Source organism: Cryptomeria japonica, chromosome 1 (genome assembly GCF_030272615.1).
Source record: "Cryptomeria japonica chromosome 1, Sugi_1.0, whole genome shotgun sequence".
NCBI classification, from domain to species: Eukaryota; Viridiplantae; Streptophyta; class Pinopsida; order Cupressales; family Cupressaceae; genus Cryptomeria; species Cryptomeria japonica.
Window position 1 is genome coordinate 146327481 of NC_081405.1, and position 13609 is coordinate 146341089.

Genomic DNA, 13609 nt, shown 5'->3' on the forward strand with positions numbered 1-13609 from the left:
CACCATCATCCTAAGAGAATATCATAGATTTGTTATTAGAAACATTCTTCTTCATCTTAATTTTTTCATGTTTTCCTTTTTATAATAATTTTATAAGTGTCTAGGTGTTTTTAATTAACATAACATAGTTCATTGGGCTTACCATGAGACTGAGGTCTTCCATTTACTTTGATTTTTTTTTTTTTATAGAGGTCTAGACCTGTGAGCATAATAGCCCAGCAAGGGCAGGAAGCCCATGAGCTACCAGCCCAACGAGGGCCTTCACAAAGTATTTTTGCCACCCGATATAGAGGCACGAGCCAATAGGCTGAAACCTCTTCGGCTAAGAGCCAAGGAATGAAGGGTATCCATTCTACCAAATTTGCCTGGGCCACAATCCTGACCTCATCCCTTATGATGTCGGATCCTTGCACTCATCAAGACTTGATCCCTAGTGGGCTCATTTGGAGCCATTCAACTTCACCAGTAGACCAAGGGCCCATTGACTACTTTGAATTTTGACCCTCATTTCTTTCTATACTTCTGTATTTTTTATTTGGATCATCTCTAAGTTGCAAGAGAAGGTCCTTAGATATTTCAGAAGTTTTCCTCTTGATCGCTTCAAAACTAATTAAGCATCCTTATCATCCATTTTCAAAACTTTGTGGTAATACTCCCAATGCCCATCACAAGGTTGTGCAATTAAAATTAGTTAGAAATAATAATATAATTGATCATCCTAATCTGTTTTCAGTCTAATGAATATTAGTTATTTTATTGTATGTAAATGATCAAGTACAAATCCTTCATCATTTATTATAAGAGACTAGCAATTATTTGTTAGAAATAACTTATTCACTTGGGACTGATTTTGATGAATTTTACCAAGCTTTTGCTAAAGGATTGTTGTGTTTTTCTCTTGATGAACATTTAGTAAAACTAAATCTATCAAATACAATCTTACAGGAATTTTAGCCTTTGTAACCATAAATTTTCTCAGTTTTATAACCAAATTACACGGTAAAGGAGTGTGAAGGTTAGAGATGAAATATTTTAAAATACTTTCAATTGTTTCTGCTATCATTTTGAAGAAGGTCTAAAATACTAACTAGTACTTTTAGAATAGAATTTAGTAAGTTATCTCTAATAAGGAGTCTATGGTAATAATTTAGGTTATATAAGTATCTATGGAAGTATTATGTGTCTGTGGGCAATTACTGTAATATTTGAATCTCAAAAACTTTAAGCATATGGGAAAATTTATTATAGTTATATGAATTATGCCACAAACAATGTAGATATATGAGACTTATCTGCTAATGATGTATCTTTTTGGTTTATCAATGAAGGGGATTGTCCCTAACTAGTAGTTTAATTATAAAAAATAGAAAAAAATATATCACAACACATAGATCTCTATCCATGACCAAATCCCCCATTTTAATTTTTTATAAATCATTAATATTGTAATTAAAATGATCCATTTCTATTCTTTTAGATACATGTTTAATCTCTTTGGATCAAAGGTGAAGAAGATTTGTTAATAGTTAAGGGAAAGCAAGATATGCATAAATACTTTCTATACCAATCTAATAAGAAGCTTGTATGAATGCAAATGAAATAATTCAAATATTAATCTAATATATCTTATTAAAACCAAATACATGTAAACCTCTAAAATTTGTATGTGTTGTATTGATAGATTAGATTTGGTTCCTCATAAATCTAGGAGTGTGATGGTATGATTGAGATGATTTAATAAATAAATAGATATCATAATTGTGTGATTATGAAATATAGTCAAATATGTTGAGATGAAGGTCTTATTTATAGAATTCTAAAGAAGGAAATCAAACCCAATCAGATTGATTGTAAAGTAATATTTGGATAAAAGTTATAGTCATGTGACAAGTGTCACATGATGTGTAAGAGATATGATTAGAATTTGACAAGACAACATTGTACCATATATTCTTATGTGAATGATTAAGATTCAGAGGTGTAGTATGAAATGGATGGTTGAGATGCAATACTAACTTGGCTTTTGTGCTTCTCATTTATTGATTATAGAAAGGATATAGGTTCAATGACTATAGACAAGCTATACTTATTCACGTGACTCTCAATATTAATTAGATAATATTCTAAAAACTTAATTAATTACTCGAGAAGGGTGATGTGGGAGGATAAGCTAATTAAATATATAAGATCATTTTAATTAATTTGACTACATTGAAACATGGAATAATTATTTAAATAAATATAATTTATTTAATTAATTTAAAAAATATGATAAATGTGTCACAATGTGACATAGGGTGGTGTTAGGAGAATAAATGAATATGCGATCATGGCTAAAGGGTATAGTTAATCCTAGGTGTCTCCAAAAAGGATTGTACATTTAAAATATACAATAACATATATATATATATATATATATATATATATATATATATATATATATATATATATATATATATATATATATATATATATATATATATATATATATATATATATATATATATATATATATATATATACATAAGAAAAATGACACACTCTAAGGTAGACCAATGTATTATTCAGTAAACCATTAAAGGAAATAGAATTGTAGAGAGAGCTATTATAGAATTTTCATCAACATATAAGTTTAGAGTAGATTTTGTATCCCAATGGTAGTTGTAAATCACCCATAAAATCTACAACTGTAAGTACCGAACAAACAAACATGAGTTCAAATTAGAAACCACAATGGTTTAGAAAAAAATATAAAAAAACACATAAATTATGGCTCTTAAACTTGGGTCTAAATTCTAAATCCATCTTCTTAGTCTTGGTCCTTTTTAATAATTTTAAAATATTAAAATCATATCTTACAATTTTCTAAATTGTCATATTCTTGCACCCAAACTTCGATATTCTAATTTGTCCTTATTTAATATTCAAATAGATACTCCATGATAGGTGTAACAACATGTGATAATGTTGGTTAAGGTTATAATGTATCTTGCTTCTTACATAATTTTATGTTTCATACAATCTATCATATATAAATTTCTTTATGATATTTTGTCTATGTTCTTGGCTTTAGCATTAGATATAGGGGGTTAAGAAAAGAAATGGATATAAGCCTATGCAAAGCAATCTTTAAAGCTCATTTTCTAGGTGGATTGGAGAATGTGTTGAGAAACTATGAGGAATTTTGGATTCTACTGCTCAAGGATTTTGATAAACAAGGTGAGGAAGTTCCAAATCTACCTTTATTGCTTTTGATGATGAAATGAAATGTTAGGAATATAAGGAGACAACAATCGGAAGTATAAATTTCATCTTGAACTGGACAAACATAGTTAGAAACTCAGCACCAGACTGGATTTTGACATTTATCTAGATTGAAGGTCTAGAGGAGCGGACTCAAGTAATCAACATGGAGAGAGAGATCCCTGCAGATGATGGAAGGATGAATAATGATACTAAATGATAGAAAGCGAGCCATTGCCCCCATTCACTTGTTATTTTGATATTTTTTTTTCTACTTAGCATTGTTTGGTAGAATATGTAACCTTAAAAGGAATAATTGATGCATGGAGGTGAAGTAGCTTGACTCGAAAACAATAGGTAGTTTGTGAATTGTTATAAATCTACCAGCCTGGAGCTTATGTTAAATCTAGGCCATTTTGCAAATTTTGTAAATTCTCAAATGTCTAAAGTCAAATGTATGCAGTTTTAATAGATGCTTGCTCATAATGAGCTTAAATTAGACCTATCTTTATAGTAAAAAAATACTTTATATTTAGTTGAAACTCTTTGATCATGATACATATAATATTTTAATTTTTTTGAATGGGGACTAGCCCTATCTAGTATTTTAATTATCATATATATATATATATATATATATAGCCTTACATACACCACTACATATTAAAAAATAATCAAACCATGCTAGCTTAAAGTAGGATGCCTACCTCCTCATATGAGGATAAAATGCACTAAAATATAAAGTCTAGTGAACCTTGAAGTGGGATGTTTAGTCTTTACAAAAGGATCTAAGAAAACACTTTAAATGAAATGGCCAATGCAAATAAAGCACATCAAAATAAAAATTAGTGATATAATGTTGAGAAAAAAAAATCCCCCAAAAAAGATAGTTAAAAAAATGGTCATAGATTCCCTTAAGAGGTTCAAGGATACTCTTGTAGTGTTTATCAATATCTTTGAATAAAGCTAAATTTCACACAATCCATTCATGACAAACTATTTATCTTGAATCTAGCAATAGAATTAATTTTTAAATGGTCTCACATTGTGTTCAATTACATAATTTCACATGTTAGTTAAACTATAACTCTCTTCCATTTATATTTCAAAATATTTATATTTAGTATCACAATTAAAATTTACTTAACTCTTCTTTATCCAAGATTTTTGAATTAGATTAGTTAATTGGCCTTAGCTATTCTAAAAGGTATATTTTAAATACATGTTTCCTATAAGGTTGTTAACACTTGATACGTACTATTAATAATTTATCATTGATAGGCTAGTGCTATAGATCGGAGCCATGGACACAACTTTATTGACTATGAATATATATGAGAAGTTTTAATCTTTCAAGTTCATTTAATGCATCAATTGTAGCAATCATTTATTTCAAAGGGCATATATTTTAGAAATTTGTACTAAAAAGTTATTTTGAATTTTGAATTTTAAAAGAGGGGAGAGGAGGTCAATGAAACAAATAAATAAACCAATAAATTAGTAGGAGGAGCACTTAAATTATAATATCACCCTATTAACTAGAAAATGTATATTAACTATATATGTTAGTTAAATCTTTTGGTACAAATATTTAAGACCAATGATTTCTAGCTATATTTTATATGTGAGGATAGTTTATAAAAACTTTTAGGAAGAAATCATTCTCAATTTCAATTATAAAAATTCAAGAGAAGAGATCTAACAAACAAAAAACCTATCATTGGCTTAATAAGCGACCCTCCTTAATTAAAATATCAACCATTGAGATAGCTTGTGTCTAGATTTCCCATTTTCCACCAACTTAACTCTCTTGGGAGATGTAATCCTAGATGAACAAGGTGAAATAATCTTAGCCTACAAATCTAGAAGTTTAATACTGACTTTGAATCCTAGGTCAGTGCTTGGAAGCTCTTGCATTTGAAACTCCCAATTGGATTTTACCTTATATTCCTTTATCCACCCCGTTCTTGTCACCTCGATAGTGGAATTGAATCTTCCAAGCATTACTTCTGGGTTCATCCCCCATGCTTAGTATTTATGGCCATCATTTTTTGCCTCCATACCTTCCCTTTTTCATTTCTCTTGGTTCAAGAAAGCCACTCTTCTTAGTTTATCAGCTTCCATAACACAATTTTAGCTCATGTTGTCTTACCATTGGCAAATGTATTTGGAAGTTTAGATGTCTAGTTGCAATGTCTCACTCCTTTTCCCCATGTGAGATTGAAATTCAAATCATATGTTTTAGTCATCTAAACCAAATGAAGCTTATGATCTCTTCAACTAAATAGAGACCTAACAATTAGGCTATCATGTTATAGGCCAAAGATCTCTTCTCCTAGCTCAAGGATAAGGTTTAATCTTTGGGGACATAACTCATCTCAAAACATACTCTCTAGGCCTCTTTAGCAAGTGGTATAACTTAATTATGTTAGGTCTAGGTTATGTTTTATTTCACAAGTTGGTTCATAGCTAAAAGTTTCTTATTATTTTATTTGGGTTTTTATTTGTTCTTGCTGCCCTCTAGCACAACTGGTGTTATGTGTTGGATGCAACAATGTTGCTACTACTATGAGTTTGTTATTATGCAACTCATACGGTTCTGTCTACTATTTGTCATGGCATTGTTGAAATGAATGCATTGTGGTTTTTGTAGTTGCCTTCTTTGTGAATTTTTTTTTGTGTTTTTAGATGTCACCATCTCCTTTATAGATGCGGTTGTTCGATTTCTATTAGTTCAATGTTGTCTGTATAATACATTTGTAATTTTTTAATGCCTCTTCCAATAAAAATAATTAGAAAAATCATATATGTTTAATTATATACGTTAGTTAAATTTTTAGATTTTCAGACATAGGGTTTTAAGCATATTTTACTTTTTAAGAGGATATAATTATTTTAATTAGTTAAAAGCAATTTGAAATTCCAATCATAAAGAAAAGACATGAAAAGAGAGATGACCACTTCAATTATAGCATCACTCGATTAACATAAAAAGCATATTAGTCAAAAGAAGACCCACGGGGAAGACTATAACAATTAATAGAGTAGCAATCCTTGCCGTGACGACAAAGATGTATTGATGGAGCACATTGAAGTTTATATGGAATTGACAAATGAGGACAAGTTCACATGTGAAATCCAGCGTTTAGTAGACCATTGCGTAGATTTTACTTCCTAAATTATTTAATGCCTTTGTTGAAATTCCAATTTATGACAAAAAATAAACAGCTCTTTAAGAAATAAAATGTTAATGGGACACTTGAATTTCTGGGAACAAAGATGGTGAAGATAAGAAACATCTGTAATGAACGACCATGTCCTGTGTGACAACAGCACAAAATTAGTCTATTCAACACCTACTTCAAAGTCTTCTTGATGAAGCTCACCCGATGTTCTAGAAGTCAGTTGAAATTATTGAATTTCGTTCATATTTTATGTGTATAGACAAGGTTGTATTTTCATCCTCATAGAAAATAATAATAAAAAATTTAGTCACATATGCCTTGAATAATTCGAACTTTTGTTAATGGATCATATTTTTGTTGTTAGGTTATACTTTACTTAAAATCAATTTTCACCTCTTTGTAGAGTATAATGAGTGAGTCTTCTTCAAGGTCTATATATCATATTTGAATTGTAAGAATAAATTAAAAAATATTTCAGGTGAGCTAACTCAATGAGTTTAAATATGGGTCTTATTTAGAAAGAAAAATAAATACACACAAAATTTCTATCATTTCGAGTAAGAATAATTGTCATTGTATATTTTGTAAAATATTAATGACAAATATGAAAGAGGTGTTTCTCCAAATATATTATCATTTTTCATTTTCTAATATAATTTTTTATATATTATAAAATTGATTGTTTTCATCTCATAGATAACAGCTTCTCTCAAAATTTATAAATTCAACAGCAATAATAAGTCAAAAACATTAAAAAAATGTTTTGAAGGTACTAGAACATCTAAATTTATTTGGTACTTCATTACATATTGATTACAAAAATAGTTATGATTGTGTAGTTGATGATAAAATTATATTGAAATTAATTTAGTAATGGTTGATTAATTTAATTTTTTATGGTTTATATATTATGTTGTTTTGAATCCTTCCCATATTTGGATCTTTCTTATGTAATTAAGAATTTATAAGTGTATGTCAATAAAGAGAAAATCATTTCTAATATTATTTATTATTACTACTTAAATTTATAATCATTATTTTATAATTGAATAAAAATTCCATTATAACACAAAGAAGTGGGAGAGGTAAACTTGGGTTTTTGGAAAAGTTGCAGAGGTAGGTATAGAGGGAGATGAAGATGATAATGTTGGGGGAGATTCTTGGTTGTTCCTATACTTGGTGAGATTGGCATTTTAGGCATTTTGTTCACCCAAGTTGTTGCTTTGTGGGCTCAAGCTACTGGTAGAATGTGTATGGGTTCTACTTATTTTTGGGTTTAGGGAATTAGTGGTTGTTGTGGTTTAGTAATGGGATTTAGGGGGACTTGTACATCTAAGCGCCTTGTCAAGCTTGTGTATTTGGCTTGGGCATTTTTTGGAGCTGGGGTCATGATCTCCTATTTTCAATGTTTCCTGGTTTTTGTCAGTGTTTCGATGGTTACACTCTCTATTTTTAGAGAGGAGATGACTTTCATTGTGATTGTTTCATTTTTACTCCAGTTTTGGATGTTATTTGGGTTGCTTGCCCAATTCAAAGGTGGTGGAAGGTTTTGCCCTCACTTTGGTTTTTCTTTAGAAGGTGTTGTCAAGGTAGATAAGGAGGATATTGTTGTTGTGGTGGGCAGTATTGGATAATGGATCTCTATGCAAGGGTACAAGGTTTTGCCCTAATTTATTTTCATTCTACTTTGGCTAGGGACCTAGATACCCTATGTCACTTGATGGTGTCTTTTATTCTAGTCTCTTACTAGGGTTTTTTACTTTGTTTCTTTGACTTGTGCTCTAAGTCTAGAGATTAGCTATTTTTAAAGGATTTTATTTTCTCAAGGTTGGTATTCTTTTCATCCTATGAGTGTTTCTTAGTGCTTTATGTTACTATTCATCACCAAGGTAGGTTGTCTAAACCCTCTCTATAGTTTTTCATTGCTATTAGCAAGGAGGATGATCTTTTGTCTTCCTAGGGTGTTCAAAGGAAGAGATTTATAGGAATATCCCAATTGGTGGTTGTTGTTAGGCCTTTTGTTTTGTTAAACTCTATGGTAAGTTATCTTCTTGAGGGTCCTATAGAGGTGCAACATCTTGCAAGATGTTATGCTAATAATCTTATAGCAGTGTATTTTGTAGTAGAGCATATAGGGAACCTAACCCAAAAATGTAATTTTTCAGCTACAACCTAGTTTGTGGTCAAAGGTCCTATAGAGTTGTACTATTTGGATGATAATGCTAATTCTTTAGAGGTTCCCACAAAAGTTGAGAACATAGAGATCTTGGATCTAACTTTTGGCATCCTCTATTATTGCTTTTACTTTGATTAGTGACATATATCTTTTTGAGTATATGGTTTCTCTTGAGCCTATGGAAGTGGATATAGAAGTAGGGACAAAAAAGTTGAGTTTGAAAGGGATCAGCAGAAGGTCTAGTCTGGTGTTTTCCCTTGTAGGGATGGATTAAGGCTAACTTTGATGGGGCCTCTAAAGGGAATCCGGGTAAAGCTGGATATGGGGGCATTGTCAGGAATTTTGCTGGAAGTTGTCTTAAGGTGGTGGCTGATCCTCTGGAGAATCAAACTAGCCATTTTGCTAAAGCCTCTGCCACCTTGAATACCTTAATTATAGCCAAAAATCTAAATTATGATAAAATATGGCTTGAGGGAGATTCACTTAATATTATAAAATGCTTAAAGGGGGAATCAGAGCCTTCCTCATCTATTGTAAATATCACCATCAAAGCTAGGGAGATCATTGCCAGTTTCAAAGATATTATTATTCAACATGCCTTCAGAGAGCAAAACAACATTGCAGATTGTTTAGTGAATACTAGAGTTAACTCTGACTCCCAAATGATTTGGCACGAGGAGGATCTCAATTTAAATATCAAAGAGTTCATTAGAAAGGACCGTTATATGGGGAGAGAAGGACAATTTAATCATGACAAGTAAAAAGCATCATTTATGCCTTGCTGGAAATACCATCATTACTTGGCGCTACAACAGATCTCCTGTTACCTCTAATAAACTGTCGCACACTTTGTGGGTTACTCAGTTCAAAAACTTGAGCAACATCGGGAAAGAAGGTTATAATTTGCAGAGAAACAGAGCAGATAGCCCATATCCAAAGATGGAAGGAGACCTAAGGCAGGAAGAACCAGATAATACAATGACCTAGAAAGTGATGCCAAAAGTCTGGGAAGGGCTCTCTTACTAGCTTCATGGAGAAACTTGAGGACTATGACAAAGGTAGGTTTAACTTAGCCATTTCCAAGATTTCCAAAAATTGGTCTAATGGCTCTTTTAAACTTTATGGAGTTAAGTTTAAGCTAGACATTGGGCTCATTTCCACTGTGACTGGAATGCCCCACACTGAGCTTAATTTCTTTTGAGACCTTAAAGTCTCCAACAACATGGTTAACCTATTCCTACAAAAAGAGAAAGAGAGGGCCAAAATTGGCAAGGCTACTGGGGGCTACTACAAAGCTGCAAACATCAAGAAGTTGTGGGGTTGGGTTCTGAATGCAATTATGGAGTACATCATAGTTCAAGGCCATTTCTCCAGGGCCCACACCTACCACTTCATGCTCTTAAATCATTTCAGACACGACAAAAAGGTATCCCTACCCTACTACCTTTTTCGGTCCCTCTCTAGGTCCCTCAATAAATAGAGGACTAACCCTTCTAGCCTGATTCTCCACTACGGGCTTCTGCTGCTCATCTATGAGCATTGCAAAACCCTCACCCTCCTAGAAAATAAGAGGATTTCTGCCTCTTCGGGAAAGAGAAAGATGGAAGAGGGAGAAACTAGCAAGGAGAAGGCATCTTCTAGCAAAAAAAGGAAAAGCATCCCTGGGTTGGAAACAAAGGACATTGTTAAGGAAAGCAGTGGAATGGAGATGGACAACTCCAATAGTGAAGACAGTTGGAAAGATGAGGAGCTAGGTAACGAGGAAGAAAGTGGCGATAATGAGCCTGGTCAAGAAAGCCCTACCCTTAGCGAATACCTTGGTAAGGACAACAACCATCTGATGGAAGAATCAGAACCCAAGGATAATAAGGAAACCAGAGTGAATTCTGAGAAGGAAATGAACAGAGACTCATAGAAGGACCTGACTGAGGACAGGGATAGTGAGGACAAGGAAAGTGCTGGTAAAGGGCTTATCCTGGATAAGCTCAAGAAGCTCTCTAAGGCTAGAATGGATTTTGATAGATGGACCTATGAGACCCTGAAAAAGCTGGATAAGAAAGGGATAAAAATGGATGAAAAGAGGGAGGATGAAAACAAAGAGTAGATTAATTAGAAGCAGGAAATGGAGAATAAGGTAAAATCGCTGGAAGAGGGAAAAGAAGCGATGAAAAATCCAATGGGAGTTATCCCAAGTATCCTCTCTGCTGTCACTAAAAACCTAGAGGACATCGCCAAGGTCATTGATCATACCTGCACTCCTAAACCAGTTATGGATCTTGACTTGGAGGAAGAGACCATCTAGACTGGAAGCAGTGATGCTACTCTGGTGGGTGGTACTGCAAAGAGAACTAGCACTAGTATCAAGAAAGTTGTGGCTGCTTCAGCAAAGGATCCCCCTAACTTCAAAGACAACATCAAAGAGCTATATGAAATCAGCAACACCCTAGCTAAAGCCCTAGAAAAAATATGAATGCTGGAAGGCCTGCTAGCTTTATGGGGCATTTTTGCATTTTTTTTGTTTTTTCATTGGTTTTTTGTGGTTTTGTTCTTTTCTATTTCTCGTAGCTTTGCTATTTAAGTTCTGCTTGTAAAGGGTTTCGGGGCCCCTTCAAAACCTACTTTTTCCTTAATAAAAAATATGGATTACAAAATCTACAAAGGTCATTACATGAGGGATCTTTGAGAAAGGATATCACATGCTTTCTTCACGTTTTGTTCTAAATTTTTCTAATCCTTGTCTACTTTCTTCCTTCTTAGTAATTGTTTGACCATAAAGTTTCAGGGTTTCATTGAAAATCATTGGTTTTAGGTCTGATGTTGGGGCATTGATCATCCCCTTTCTTAGTTGTGTTTGTTATAGTGCAAGGTTATTTCTATTCATCTATGTTCTTATCCTTTGTTCTTCTATAACAGGGTTCCATTTGGGTTGGTTCTAGTTCACGGTTTCTAAATCCTTGTCAAAACCCAAAATGTGTAAGAATATAACTTTGTTCTATGCTAGTTATAGCTCCAATAAAAAGATATTGGTTTTCTTAATTTCACCTTTGGTGAAATTGAATTTGGCTCACCTTCTAGTGGGTCAGATCTTATTCATGTTAGACTAGACAGGGGTCTTATATCCCCTGATTGGCTGGTGGATTTTTCTTGTAATTTATCCTCTTCATCTAGGATTGGATGTGACCATTTTATAATTGTTTTGAGTATTTCTTCCCTTAGTAGGAAAAAGGACTTCCCATTTAGCTTTGAAAAAATGTGGACTCATAGTCCTTATTTTGTGGACAAGGTTGTGGAATGGTGGAACATTGAGGTCCATGGTATGGCTATGTATAGAGTGGCCAAGAAATTGGCTAATGTTAAAACTAATGTTCAAAAATGGAATAAGTCCTCCTTTGGCAATATCTTCCAACTGAAAGATTATTTGAAAAGGGAGCTAGATGATATTCAATTTCAAATTCAATCCCAAGGGTGCTACCCCATTATAATGGACAAAGAATTTGAGCTCCTTTCCAAATTACATGATATTATTTCTAAAGAAGATGAGTTTTGGAAACAAAGATCCAGAGCCATCTGGTTGAAAAATGGGGATAAAAATACTAAATATTTCCATATGATGACTCTTAAGCATAGATCATCTAATAGAATAAAGCGGATCTTTGTTAATAACCATTGGATTGACAAGCAGGAGGACATGAGCCCTGAAGTTGTTCATTATTTTTCTGACCTTTTATCTATCGATGTTCCAATTGACTTGGTTGCTTAAGAGGAAATTCTCAATGAAGTCCAAGCATGTATTTCTCAAGATATGAATTATGAGCTAACTATAATTCCTTCTATGGATAAAGTTAGAAAAGCGGTTTTTTCTTTTGAAGGGAATAAAGTTTTGGGGCCTGATGTTTTTCCTATGTTTTTCGTCTATTTGTTTTGTTCTATTATGGGGGAGGATGTTGTATATGCTGCTCAAGAATTCTTTGGATCTAGATCCCTTCTTAAAGAGCTAAATGCCACTTTCATTATGTTGATTCCTAAGAAACCTGATGCTAGTTGTTTCAAGGATTTTAGGCCTATCAGTTTATGTAATTCTATCTATTAAATTTTCTCTAAAATTTTGGTTATTAGGATAAAGAAATTTCTCCCCCACTTGATTTCTAAGCAACAAAATGGTTTTGTTTTAGGCCATCAAATTTTAGATTCCATAGTTTCAATTCAAGAAAATATCCATTCCCTTTCGGTGAATAGGAAACCCCATTTTTTTCTAAAACTTGAGTTGTTTAAGGCCTATGATAGGGTGGACTAGAGTTTCTTGATCAGGATGCTTCATGCTTTTGGTTTTGGTGATCTTTTCAATCAATTGATTAATCGGTGCCTATCAGCTCCCAAATTTTTGGTGTTGATTAATGGATCTCCTTCTAGTTTCTTGTTGGCTTCTAGGGGTCTCATACAAGGGGATCCCAGCTTGATGTTCTTGTAATTATGAGAGAATCTCTTAGCAAGATTATCCTTAGGGAAATCAGGGTTGTTAGACTTAAAGGTCTCAAACTGTCTTCAAGCCCTCAAATTTGTTCCCACTAACAATTTGTACATGATAAATTGTTGATGGCAGAAAGCTCAGTCTTAGAGGCTAAATCTTTGAAGCAGCTTCTCTCTCTTTATGAAGAAGGTTTAGGTCAAAGGATTAGTCTCCCTAAAATTTCCATATTTTTCTTGAACACTCCTATTCACAAACAAATTAAGATTGCAGAGGTTCTGGGCTGTAAAATGGCCTCCCTCCCTAATACCTATTTAGGGCTCCCTCTTTTCCAAGGTCTTATTCCAGATGTTTTTTTGTTTAATTTGATTGATAATTTCTAGAACAAACTTGTGGGCTAGAAGGGTTCTTTACTGAGATAAGCATGTAATCTTCAATTGATTAAAGCTTCTTTGTAGAATCTCTCAGTTTATGCCATGAGTCTTTTTAAAATCCCTGCCAAATTTGCTGATCAAATGAAAAGGATCCAAAATAATTTCT